A 14,181-nucleotide genomic window follows, 5' to 3' on the forward strand; every position below is an offset into this window, starting at 1 on the left:
TTTTACAAGACACAGTAATAGTTTAGGTTATCAGAAAACTGATCACAGAAACCAGTGCTGACTAGTGCCTTTGATGGACAGATCTATTACACATTATCCTGACAATTATCTGAGACAACTAAAACCAGGCCTATGTCTTAAATAACCTATGTTGACCAGAGAATGCCCTTCATGGCCTTCAGATATGAAAATAATATGTCAAGGACTCACTGTGAATGGCTTTATGAATAGAAGACCTGTCACAGTACATGAAATACTAAAATATAAAGTTAGTAGCCCCTGAACAGATATTTGAATTTAGAGAGAAAAAAAGCTTTTCTCTATATTCTGTATTATTTTCTCTATATTTTCTATAAATAGAATTTTCTCTATTCTAATGTCTTCCTAGGAGACACTAAAATTTATAGAGAAAAATTATTTTTCCGAAAGCAAAATATTCTTCTCTACTAAACTATTATCTGATATAATGTACTAGAGTTAGAAACAGCAAAGCACTGTAGCATGTATTAACCTACAAACTACTTCTTGTTATAATATTAAAAAGCCATGGTACCAGTGTACCGAGTATATTAATGCATTAAGTTATAGTTGAGCAAAAACACAGGCGCTAGACAGATAATCAATGAGAGCTGGATTCACCTTAGGCACTAAATATGCTTTATTACACCATCTTCCAAAGTGGTTTTGTACGAAGAAAAAGAATGAATAACCTATATAGCGAAAACATTTCATTTCACACCATGAACCAGTTTTGCGTTCCCCCTTTAGACGTGTTTTATGCAGAAAGAAAGAAAAAGCATCCACTTTTTAAACGGATGTGTATTTTTATTGGCCTTGATCCTTACTGCTGTGTCTGCTGTGGGGCACAGTGCTTACTGACACGCTCAAGTTCTGGAAAGAACCTGGGTTTCACACAGCCAGTCCCAGCGTCTCCTCCATTAGAAAAATGACTTGGTTTTAAATCCACCCATCTCCCTAGGCACAGAACAGATGTACACATTGACAATACAAAATACCAGTGAACAAGTTTGTATGGCAGAATTAGTGACTGTTGATGAACATTAGTTCTTTAAATATTTACAAAATAAGGAATATTTTGCAAGGGAAATGAGGAGCTATTATTTGTCTGCTGCTAAATAAAAAAATATTAATAATGTTGAACATTATGACACTGGAATCCCAGGGAAGATGCAAAACATTAGTGCAGCTTGTAGAAGAGAAAATAAAAACATGAATACCAATTATTTTTCGAGAAAACTCCATGCCAAATAAGACTAGTTTGCATGCAAACTGAAAGAATGAGACAGAATATATAGCACATCAGCAAAATCTTAGGCGTTCCCTCATCAGAAAAAGGGAAAAAAAAAAAAAAAAAGATTAAATTAGGCACAAGCTACAAGAATAGCAGCAACTGGAAGAATGAAAGTACCACCATCGGTCAGGTGGAGACAACATACGTGGCTGACAAGAAAGCAAATATATGTGCAGCACAGCGCTGCTGCTCCTTTTAATCTTTTATAAACTTAACAGAGCATTTTACAGGGAGGATAAAACCCGCTGACCGGTGGAGCCATCCCAGCCGTGGCGTTCCCTCACACTCGGCAGGGCTTCACTGCCTTTTTACCAGGCAGTGCATCGGGGAACTGGGCCAGCAGCTGCCTTTGCCAGGACCGGGGCAAGGACAGAAGCGTATCCCATACTTCGTATTTATCAGAATTTTTGCCATTTCAGTAAGGAAGCTGTCATGCCATTTCTTGCTACCTGCATGCATTTTTTCCCCGTGTGCAAAATAAAGACACATTTATCAGGAGGATCCAGGTTCAGCACCACAGACCGAGAGGTTACCTTGAGAATCACCTAAAGTGGCAAACTACAACCCTTCTCTCTGTGCCTGCATGCTGCCTTCTCCTCAGCCTGACCAAATTCACATGGCTATCCAACTGCACGAGAAGCCCGGGTGCTTTTTCCTACATGGGAAAGATGAAGGAGCAGACAGAACATCCAAAATTTATAGCCTCCTTCTTGTATATCACCTTGCGCGGTGAGGTTGTCCTCCCTGTTTTTCAGACCTACTTACCCAGCTGCCAGTTCATTTATTTTTACTTTTTGCATTATTTTAACACAGCTGACCAAGCAGACTTCCAGATCTTGGTGAAGGATAAAAAAGCCCAACAAAAAATACCAAGGAGCCAGATCTCTACCCAAGTGCAAAAGGCCCCTCTAACCAGGTTCATGAGGCACCTGACAAGGAGCTAAACTGAAGGTCACAGTTGCTGTCACCATCACCCATCTCTAGGATCCATACAAGCAAGCTGTCCAGTATCAGCTCTGATAGGGGATTTCTGCAAAAGTAACTAAGAAATAATAAAACACTAGCAGAAGGCAGTTCGGGGTGGGGGGAAATCATTGCTCAGCTTATGAGGCATTCAAACTTCTTTAGAAAAGGATGAAAGGGTCAAAATGGAAGCTGGAATGCGATGTTAAAATAAGTAAGGAACTGGCTAGTCTTAAGTCGTCTTATGTTCTTAAGTTTAGCAATATTCTGCAAAATGCTTATGACTCAAACATCCTTGCTGGCAATGTCACTGGCCGTGCCTGACAGTAGCGTTTTGCTTTCCTGAAGCTCAAAGTTGCCATAAGATGTTAAATTCCTCAACTAAAATCCCCAAACCCACAAAGCCAGGGGATGTAGCCACTTAACCTCTGGATTCACCACGTCGCTACTTCAACATATTGGTGCAACTCTGTTCCTGCTCTAAGAAAATAATAATTCATCAGAAGTCAAGAGCAGACTATTAGATACCTGCAGTTGTTTGCAGCCATCCGTATCTGCTTCCCACTCCACAAGGGATCCCTGGTAGTGTTTAACAGAAATATCAAAGGTAAACATTGCTGGAATGTTTTTGGAGGGCAACCTTTGAACAGCAAAAGAAGAAAAGAGCTCACTTTCTTCAGTTACCAGCTCCGGAAGATTACAAGGTGCCAGCACATGGTGTAATCATTCTACATTTTTTCTGATTTAAATCACCCAACGAAAAACCTGAAAACAGCCATTGAGCTTTTTATTCCTCATGTTTTCATGGAAACAGACAACTGCTTCCCATCCCCATATACAGAGAGGTTACAAATAAAATATATTGAAGTAAGTTTCTCAAAGAAATGAATGTCTTCAACTTCTTACCTCCCTAGAAGTCTGACATCAGTTATTTGCTTACCCGTCACCTGTTAACTGCTACATAATTCTAATCAGTGCAGATTAGCACTTGGCCATGCAACACCACTAAATACCTGTTATTACATTATTAATATTATAATTTATTGAAATTGGATAGCTTAATTATGAAGATTTGATAATTTACTATAAGAAGGAGGGTTTTTGCAACTTTAAAAGATGGTTTGGGAAAAAAGCACAAGCTGCCTCATTTCTGCTGCCCGATACCAACGATGCATGGTCCTACAAATATATTTAACTGGGCTTAAAAAAAAAAATTTTAAATCACACTTGCAGTCAGGAAAGGGCATAAAACAGAAATCTAAGTGGCCTCTCTGTTTGCAGAATGACAGGTTAACAAAAACTTCAGGCCTTGAAATCACAGGAGAGAGTTGAAACTTTTAAGTGATAAGAGAACAACAGGTAATGGCAATTAATTGCCAAGAAGTGTAAAGCTGGCACCGCAGTCCCGGCGGGCACAAGGAGCGAGGCAGAATTCCACACCATCTCCATCCACAGAGCACTGAGACCAAAAGCAAACACATACAAAGCGGCACGCGTGAAGGTCACTGGATAACAGTTTGAATGATTAAACACTGCCGAGAGACCCTCCCGGCACCATTCCCAGAGCACACTTGTCTTGCCACCATTTGCAGGTCTACTTGCAGGTCTACTTCTGACGGTGCGGCTATCAACTTCTTTAAATTCTGGTTCCAGCAACCTTCCCTGCTGGACCAAATCTCTCGGATGTGAGACCACTGATGCTCTTCAACAAACAGCAATGAAAACTTACCTAGAAGAGTAACTCATGGCGGTGCCGAGCTGACCCCACTACCTCTGAGCAAACCTCGCAGGCACCCACCACACCTCCCAATAGCACTCAGAAGTACGGAACAAAAACAGAAACACGTACTCCTTTTGCCTCCTTCTGCAAGCATCAGTGACCACATGGTGAAACCACACCAGTACATATCTCTGCCTGTCCAAATCCCCTCTCCCAGCTTTGTCCAAACCTCCTCATCCCAGCAGTGTGGGATGGCAGTGCCGCTGTTTAAGCAGATGCTGTAAGGCTGATACATGCACAGGGACTGCATGCCTAAGACGAGGCAGGCTAGTGCTGGTCCATGAAATCACAGTCCATGAAGCGATGTTCCTAACAGGTTATTTGGAATAATCATTAATTATATTATGTATTACATTGCATTTAACAATACACTTGTGTATTTCTATATACACACTTATGTATTTCTATATACACACCTCACTGTGTTATAATATTTTAATAAATACATTATTATATAATTGAATAGGTCCTAATAATTAGAACCACAGATGTGGACTCTGCATTTGGAAAAATACTATTAGTGCTAGAATCCTTTCCATATCTACATCTTTGCTGTAATTAAAAAGAACCAAAAAAAAAGGCAGGGTTCTTTGGGGAGGGTATGGGGGGTTGTTTGTTCATTTGGAAAAGCTGAAAGGAAGGCAATGAAATTGATCTACTAAATGACAAAAGCTAAAGCCAAGCAAAAGAGTTTCCTAGGGTGTTTCCCCCATTTTCCTTCTGTTTCACTGTGGATGAAGCAACTTCATAGTTTGAAAGTGCTGAACTTACAATGTCCTAAAGATTTAAATTATGAACTCAGTATTGTATCCTAAATCATAAAGCATTGCCAAGCTGGAGTGATTATTAAAAAAGCCTTGTGGATAGTTTTCTTGGAATTTGCCTACTAGAAAACAAGGTTGAGATTTTTTTGTTTGTTTTAAAAAAAAGCTTTTTCTTTAGGAAATTAGTCCAATTTCCTTCAAGTTCAGTTAGGGTTAGCTAAAATTTTTATAAATTCTTAATTTGAAATGAAGTTTTTCCTGAAAATCCTAAACATTTGTCAGTTTAACTACTTAGAACATTAGCTGTCTCTTAAAAATGTTCCTGTTTTGGCTAACTCATTCTGACCCTTGAATCCTTCACGGCCCGAGTAAAGAAAACGCAGAAGGTGAAGAGCAAAGTCAATTACAGCCAGCAGCTATAAAGGAGACATTTACTTGACAGCCTCAGATCGACCAAAAACCCCACAACACTGCACAAACTTATCCAACGATGCACAGACACACATGATATTGCACCCCAAACATTACTTAAAATCATTATTACTCATGAGATAAGCACTAACAGGTTAAAGAATAGAAAAACTGAAGCTGACTTAATGGGCAGGGAGGCAACATTTTTCTTCTTGTTTAGAAACAAAGTCGCACTCTGCTCTGAAGACCAAATGATTCTCTTCCTCCCAGACCTTTGTCGTGCAGTCAGTATTGCAGTATCAGCACGCTTCACATAGGCTTTAGCAGCGCAGATCGAGATGCAGACCTACAGTATATTAATACTTATAATTTACAGAACATGTGTTTATATATAAAATATATTAAATTATGTTAATTATCGTAGCTGTGCAACTGAAGTAGTGGCAAGCTTAACTTCGCCTTCTAACAGCTACATAACGTGAAAACACCTAAGGGTGCTACTAACGTGGGGAACTTACATTACTAGTTAGTATACGGCAAAAGTAAGAAACTGAAATTTGTAAGAGCTATGCAATATGTATGAGGACAGGCTGAGAGAGTTGGGCTTGTTCAGCCTGGGGAAGAGAAGGCTGCCGGGAGACCTGATTGCGACCTTTCAGTACCTAAAGGGGGCCCATAGGAAAGATGGGGAAAATCTTTTTAGTAGGGCCAGCTGTGACAAGACAAGGGGCAATGGTTTTAAACTAAACCAGGGTAGGTTTAGACTAGATATAAGGAAGAAATTCTTTACAATGAGGGTGGTGAAACACTGGAACAGGTTGCCCAGAGATGTAGTGGGGCCCCATCCCTGGAAGCATTCAAGGCCAGGTTGGACGGGGCTCTGAGCAACCTGATCTAGTTAGCGGTGTCCCTGCTCACTGCAGGGGGGCTGGACTGGATGACCTCTAAAGGTCCCTTCCAACCCAAAACATTCTATGATTCTATGAAATTGAAGGTGATTTCTCAAACCAGTCAAGCTGCAATTTGTAAATAAGCACTCTGCAGATAAGATAATGCAAAGTGGGGTCTAGCAGCTAATGCCACTGTCACCGTTCTGTCTGACAAAAAAAAAGCATTTGGCATCCTGTCACAAATGGGTCTTCATCTTCTCTTGCACTCTGACAATGTAGAGTAGTTCCACAAAAACACCTGGGATAAGAAAAAATTACTTCAGTGACCCTTCTGGCTTACAGTGCAGCTACCTCTTATTGACACAGCCTCTGGTTGGAAGGGCTCCTGGAGAGTGCTGGGAAAGGTGAGCTTTACAGCAGTGGGAATCCATCTTTTACCTGCTGGAAAGGGTATTGCAGCAGGTGAGTGTCCAAGGGGATGCAATCCCAGGCCAAGCGGAGCCTTCGCTTCACATCTGAAGAAACGTTTGTGTAACTCTAAAGCTTATCTACTTCTTTTTTCTTTTCTTTTTCAACCACACTTGTAGGCATGACAAAAGCCATTACCTAAACCTCACAAATCTCATCTCGCCCTTCGACCGCTGCCACCACAACAGTGTTACTCCTCCTGCACCCACAGCAGCTTGTAACAAAAACCTGGAAGTCGGGAGGCTCTCTGCCTTATCTGAGGAAACGCAATCACCTGAGGCACACAGTTTGTGAAATATCAGGTGTTGGTATCAGGATACCAGACCCCCGTAACTCGTGACAGCGGTCAGCAGGCTGTGTGGGTGCTTGAAAGATTAATCTACTTGCCAGAAAAAACATAGCGGGGTTGTTTAGTACAACCCGCCCTTGCACTGTCAACAGGGGGTGTTGGAACAGGGTGGCTGGGAAGAACACCAAAAGCCGCACGTACAAGCTGAGGGTGCCTGTCCTTCCTCCAAACATGAGCCAGCGGATGAAGCAATGACTGCCAAAGCTTCTGGGCTGAGAGCAGTATGGCACCGTTCTTCATTATAGCCCCCAGATGGGCCAGCGTAGGCTTCGGCAAAATATCTACCAAGCTTGGAACAGGATCCTGGACGAACAAGAATAATCAGCCCCATTTTTTTCCTGAGTGACTTACGATGCTCTGACAGTTCTGTGATGTCCAAGTATGAGATTTCTCCTCAAGAACGGTATGAAAAAAGTGCCTTATTATGAGAAAGTGCCTTATTTGCCACTAGAAGCAGAAATGGGAAGCAAAAGCTCTTATCTTTCGATCATCTTGCCATAAGAGGAAGCTCCTTTTCACGCCATTTGCAGGGCTGGGGAGGTACTAATGCTTCACATTGGACTAGGTGGGAATTGGGACCTGATCTTTTATCTACATCACTATTACCCATTGAAGCAGAAAACCGAATATTTTTAAAAAGCCAGAATTGCAATAGTAAGCCATAATTAGGTTTTGGTGCCTTTAGCCACGCTTTTCATTTGAGTGTGTGAAAAATGCAATTAAGCCACCTTCTGCCTCAGTTTCTCCAGGTATCTTCCTGCTTTGGCAACAAATGCTTCAGAAGACCACAGCTTCCTTCAGTACACAGCCACGACTCACACTGAGGGCAGATCCACGCTATGCACTCTGTAAAGCTTGGGTTATGTGAGCAACAGGAAATTCAGTAATATCATTAAAGATTGAATGAAAATAAATACATACAAAGAGGCTAAATCCTTACAAGGGAACTTCAGTTCTGGTACTTGCTTTCTTTCACTTGCAAACTTGGCAATCCCCTTTGCCAAAAGAAAAAAAGATTGAAAAATGCTTCTTTTGCATCTTTTATTTTGCACACCCAGCCAGGAGCAGTGTGGCGCAGTATGGTCTTTACATGCACAGTGCTTCTCTCTGTTACCTAAGATAGCAGCCGACTGCAGCAATGAGTGGTCGTTCTCTATGCTGAAAGACCAAGAAATCATTTATGATGGATCTCCCAAAGCATGAATGCCAAGACATAACCATGGGCTCTCAGCTAAGGTTTAGAAGACAGGGTAATCTTTAGAAGAAAGACTCTTTGCCAATTTTCCTCCAACCTTTAATTATTTCTGTCCCACAGTCTCCAAACATGACTTTCCGTGATTTCATCTCCCTTTGCTCTTTGTAATCTTCTTCTTACTTGTGCAATCCCATTTTGCACTTGTCAAGGCTTCTGGTATATTGGGAGTCTCTGCCAGCAACCTAACTTTTAACCTACTAACTTACTTTATATCCTACTCCTTACCAAGTTCCAGCCATCTGCCCCAAAGCCTTAGCCCTCCCCTTCACATTCTTCACACCCCGTGTTCACGTACTATCCTACCCATCACATAGTCCAGTTTCTTGTGAAATCTGTACCCATGCTCTCCAATCCTCCTCTTCCCTATGTCACTTGGATCTCATGTTCCCCCCAAAGCCACCTGGCCCTTTGATCCCTCACACTTTCTGCCCAAGCACTAGCAGAGGAACTGCTATGAAAGAAGAGAGGAGTGCATGTCAGATTTGATCCTAAATGAGAGATTGCAGGGAAAGTGTCGAGCCTCTCTGCTCACGCACCCGCTCCTTTTGGAGACGTCCCATATAGGCAATCTTGCCAGCCACACCATTTGTGAGAGGACAAGGTACAATCTGGTCAACACCAGGGAGCAGAGATGTTGAGGAGACATAAGGCCAGAAGAGATCTCAAAGAGTAAGCTCTTCCACCACATTGCTCCAGAAAGCATTTAGGCTGTTCCATATTTAGGTTGTTCCTGACTAATACTCAAACAACTCTTAATGATGCTAAAATCCTGAAAATCCCAATTCAATTATCTACTCCATTGCTTCAGTTTCATTAATGCTGGACCCATTAAGTATCATCCGGTTGAGCACAGGAATGGAGAACATCACTTCACAACAGCTTTGTGACATTTGAAGGTTATCATGTCTTGTTCAGCCTGCCACTCTTCTTTCATTGGAGCTGAAACAACTCCAGACCTTTCAACTTTCCTTCATAGGTCATATTTTCTAAATCTTTAATTATTTTCATTCATTTCCACTGGATTCTCTCCAATTCATCCACATCTTTCCTGAAGTGTGCACTCCAGCTGGATGTGGTGCTACAGCCAAGGAGGACTATTGCATGGAGTGGAAGTATCACTTCTCACGTCTTCCATGCTGGTGTCCTATCTATATATCACAATACAATGTTTGTTGTTATTGCAGCAGCTCCTCATGTAATCTACCATAAACCACAGCTCTTCTGAAGAATTACTACCTAATCCCTTCCTTATGCAGTTGATAACTGCAGTATCTTTGTCCTACTGAATAACTTAATTTTAATTCCATCTTCAGTATATTCACAGCGCCTCTCCAGTTACACCAGCTGTGGATGTGGCAAACACTGCAGTTGAGAATACTCTGTAGTAGTGGGTGTTGAATAAAGGTGGAAGCTCTCATTTTATTTGCTCAAGTTTTCATAGGTCAATGTGTAAGACCTACAATATTCTGAAGACGTAAGACAGAAAATTTGGGCAGGCTTTCATGAAGATGGTAAAAATGCAGATCTTTGATAACAGGACACTGCCTTAGCAGGATCTGGAGCCTAGATGCAAACCAGAATGACAATACCACGTTTCCAAAAGGTCTTAGGATTCTCTTTTTTTTTTTTTTAACATGGCAAAGTATTTAGTCTCATCCTCAATTAATCATTTGGCTGAATTAAAACAAAAAATTAGCCTGAGTCATAAAGACATGTGATGAACTACAGCCCACATGGTTAAAACCTGGCAAAGTTATAAGCAACAGAAGAGAGGTTTTACAATGGGGAAATTGGTCCGATTTTGTTGGCAGATGGTCCCGCTCAATCCAACGATATCACATGTGCACCAACAGATACCCACAGACACTACAGATTCATATGGGTTTCAATCACTATTTTTCTTTCTCTTCTGGGCCAAACTGTTCCATAGATCACTGTAATTGTACCTCCCCCCCAAGCTAAATAGTTTCAAATGTGGCTTTATTAAAGTTCACAGAGAAACACAGCACGTTACTTTGAAGAAAATCAACTTTCTTTGAAGAGCAACATGAAAGTCAGTGTCTTGTATGGTTCAGTTCACTTTAGTTCCTTTCATCACAGCCCCTCCACATTTCAACTCAACAACAAACATAATCTCTTACGTGCAGCATCCTCCTGCAGAAGCCTCGCCACAAATCACTAGATTGAGCTGCTTTTATGAAGCTGCCCAAGTCTCACTGCTGACTTTCAAAACATGCTGAGTAATGAAAAAGATGCTCAAGCAGGTCAGCAATGTGCACAGCATTTTGCACCCCCAAACACTAGTGTGAGGAAAGCTTTTACTTATTTGGATCACTTTCATATAGTTTTTTTCTGCAGGCAATAAATGCGAAGAAAATAAAGCTTGCATATGTGTTAGCATTAAAACAACAAGCTTAACCATTTCAAAGCATCTTTGGGATGTAAAGTATTTGACTTAATTGATTTTCCTATGTGTGCTGGTTATCACAAATGAAGGCAGTCAACAGGAAAGTCATAACTACCCTTACTTAGCCAGAACGCTCTTGTCCTGTGAATTAAGATAAGCTGAATATGACAGTATTTTCTTAAACGGCCTTCCTAGAGGCATGAAACTTGTATTTCTGTAATTTGGCATGCGGTATGCATATACAAAGGAGAAACTGAACTATGTTTAAAAATGTATTGATGTACTTTATACATTTATAGTAGCATCTGAATCATCTTCACTTAATGCGTTGCGCGACTGCAGCATAAGGCATTTACCCAGGATAATATGCAGCAAGATCTTTACATTTTTCTTCCCAACGAACTTAATTAACAAATCACTGTGATTCAGCCCCTGTGACACGCTGGCTCTTGAACAGTATTAATTAAAAATCATTTGTTACAAGTCAATTTTATTTCCTTGCAAGACTTCATCAATGTAAGCGTAAATGCTGAATGTAAAGTATGGGTAAACGCTGTACGCTTCGGACAAAATATATTCTAGTTCTTAAAACAAAGAAGTCGTGTGATACGCAACGCAGAGAATCAAAAGGAGTGAAAGTCCCGTCAGGAGGTGATGGGAAACAATAAGCCTAAGGTCTACACAACAACGCATTGTTTCCTAAATACAGAACTCACAGTGTCTCCATGGAAACAAACACACTTTTTATCCATCACTAATTGATTTAAATAATAGGTAAAATAATAGAATTTGGCCCCTCCAGTGGAAGCACTAATGTAATTCAAGTTGACACCATAACTTTGTTGCCTTCTAGCACGTTATTCAAACCCAAGGAATTCTATTCTAACGTGCACTTCATACAACTTCATTAAATCTTATCAAAATACATGGGATCAATGACAATATATAGGTGTTTAGAGCATCTCAACATTTACGTCATGCTGATGGAAGCTATAATGCAACTACATTGCCCTGAGTCTGTTAGCTCTAAAGAAATCGACTGTACTTTTTTCACATGCCAGTAGTAGGCTTGTCCACAGTTGCTGCACGGGCATCTCTTATTTGGGCTTTACGGAATAAAGACTGTGCATTGGTTTTGTTGAGGAGGGGAAAAAAAAAAATCCCTCCTAACAATCAGAATCAGTGATTTTCAAACATGAATCATTCAGAATGAGAAAAAGAAAATATTTTTCTTCTCTTGGCTTGTGAGGGAAACAAGTCAAAATACAGTCATTTAAGCTTACGCTGTCTATATAAAAATTCTGTTTATGTTAGACTTCATTGTAAAACAGCAACCAAATATATTCATATTCATAAACTCATCATCACGTTTCAGTCAACACTTATTATGCCATGTATTTCTTATTTAAAAAGAGCTCACCTGACACATCTGCAGTAGGAATATATTGAAATCACCCTAATCTACATTATTCACACAGATGTATCAATTTTCAGTGACTGAGATACCTGGCAGAACAGTATTCAGAGTGACAAAGAGGCAAAGCAGAAGGAACCGCAAAAGTTATTCCTATTGCTGTAATCAGAAGTATGAAACTAAAAAGGCTGCTTTTTACTATCTGCAGTTAAAATGAAATATTATTGCCAAAGTAACAGTCCCTTTTAAAAGTAAATACATTTTGTTTTCAGAAACTGGGTATTAAAAAATGTATATATTTTACCTAATGAATTACCAATTCACCACTGCTACTGTCTGCATAACCTCATAAGACAACAGACCAAAATAAGACCTGTAAGGAACAAACTTAGGAAAAAAAAAAGAAAAAAAGTCGATGTCTTAGCACAGAACACAGCAAGACATTCATACTCTACACTGACTGTGTTTGCTACCAGTGCACTTTTAAAAATCACATTATACAGCATGTGGGAAAAAATAATCATGGCTTATAAGTGTGAAGCAATTCTCTCTAAAATGCAGGCTTGCCCAAATGGATATTTGAAAAGGGTCCTTAATTTTAGAACAGGATGCTCTGAGATACATTTTCCCATTGGAGAAAAAAGACCCAATAACAACCAGCAGCAACCTCTTTGCTAGGTGCCGTATTTATTAATAAAGATTTCAAGGTAATTCTCGTAACCATCATCAAACTGGGACACAGACAAATGCACAAAACACTTTTGCATGAAGTTTCGATACGCTTCACAGCGTTAAATTCAAGCTCATTGTTGCAATGAAATATTCAAACCAAATATTCAACCTCTAATCTGATAAATTGATAGCAGCCAAGGAAGGGCTGGATTTGTCAATTTGATGAATTCCTGACCTGGATTCAAACCCCGTGAAGTTATACGCAGAACTGCTAGCTGCCGCCTATATTAAAAAATATCAATGGCTTTGTTGAAGAAACTCACAGTAACATTTATGCCCACTGATTAATGTTTTGCTGTAGTTAAAAGACTTAATTTTCTGTGCAAGGTGCAATTAGAATTCTTTCGGTGATGGGAATTTCTGGAGTGTGCGTTACTAAATACCAAATAAAAGTCAGTTCTGCCTCCAATTTGTCATCTTTAATCTGTTAAAATACAGGACCTGCTACACGTTACTGCTGCCGGGTAGGTTAAATAGCTCAGATTCTAAGAGCAGAGCTCTTCTCATACAACTGCTATACACTGCTTAGGGGATGTATAGAAAAATCTGCTCGGGAATGTAACGCATTATATTGTCTATATATCTATGGGCGACGGAATATCTGTTATCAGGCCTGCGGCTGCAAATCACTCTTCCTTTTCCCGGTGCCCCCATCCCCCCAGGAGCAGATCACTTTCAGTGCCATTACTGTCAGGCATATTAAATTTTCAGGACGCACCATTCTTCCAGGTCTCTCTTTCCCCTTGAGCTGCGTTTTTAACTGGGCATTCTTTACACTTCGAATGACGGAGGGGAGGCACGACACGGGTTTGCCCGCCACAGCTACCGAGAAGCTGCTTTGTAACTGACTCGTGTCGATACCAGCAAGATGAACGATAAAAACCAAACCCGCGTTCATTAAAAAATCTCTCAACGCCATAGCAACGGTTTGCGTTACGCGTATTCCTAGCGCTAAAACAGGCAGCTGCCAACTGGGGAGGCTGCGCAAGGCGACAATTTCCCCACGCGAAAATAAGCTGACCGCTAGCTTACCTGCTCGGGCTCCTGAGGGAAGGGTGAGGGACGGCGAGGAGGTGGCCCTGCCTCTCAGCCGTGGAGAGCAGCGGATTTCATAGCTCATTAAAACGTGACGGCAGCTGGCTGATGAATGGCTCACGGGAGCTCGAACAAAGCGGCGCCGCGCTGGAGAAGCGCCCTGTGAAACAGAGTCATCTCCCTGACAGCTCCTGCCTTTCAGCCAGGCTGAAAGAACGCGGGGCTCTGGGGGAAAAGGCTAACAAAGGGGAGAGAGAGGGGGCTGCGAAGAACCAGCCCGGCCGCTGGATTCCCCGGCAGCGGGGAAGCGGCGCCTTCCGAAAAACCGCCCGCCCGCCCCCTGGCACCTTGCGCGGAACAAAGGCAGCTGGAGAGCGGCAGGTGCCTACTTACGTGGGGTG

This window comes from Egretta garzetta, unplaced genomic scaffold (genome assembly GCF_000687185.1).
Source record: "Egretta garzetta isolate BGI_Z169 unplaced genomic scaffold, ASM68718v1 scaffold46, whole genome shotgun sequence".
Taxonomy (NCBI): domain Eukaryota; kingdom Metazoa; phylum Chordata; class Aves; order Pelecaniformes; family Ardeidae; genus Egretta; species Egretta garzetta.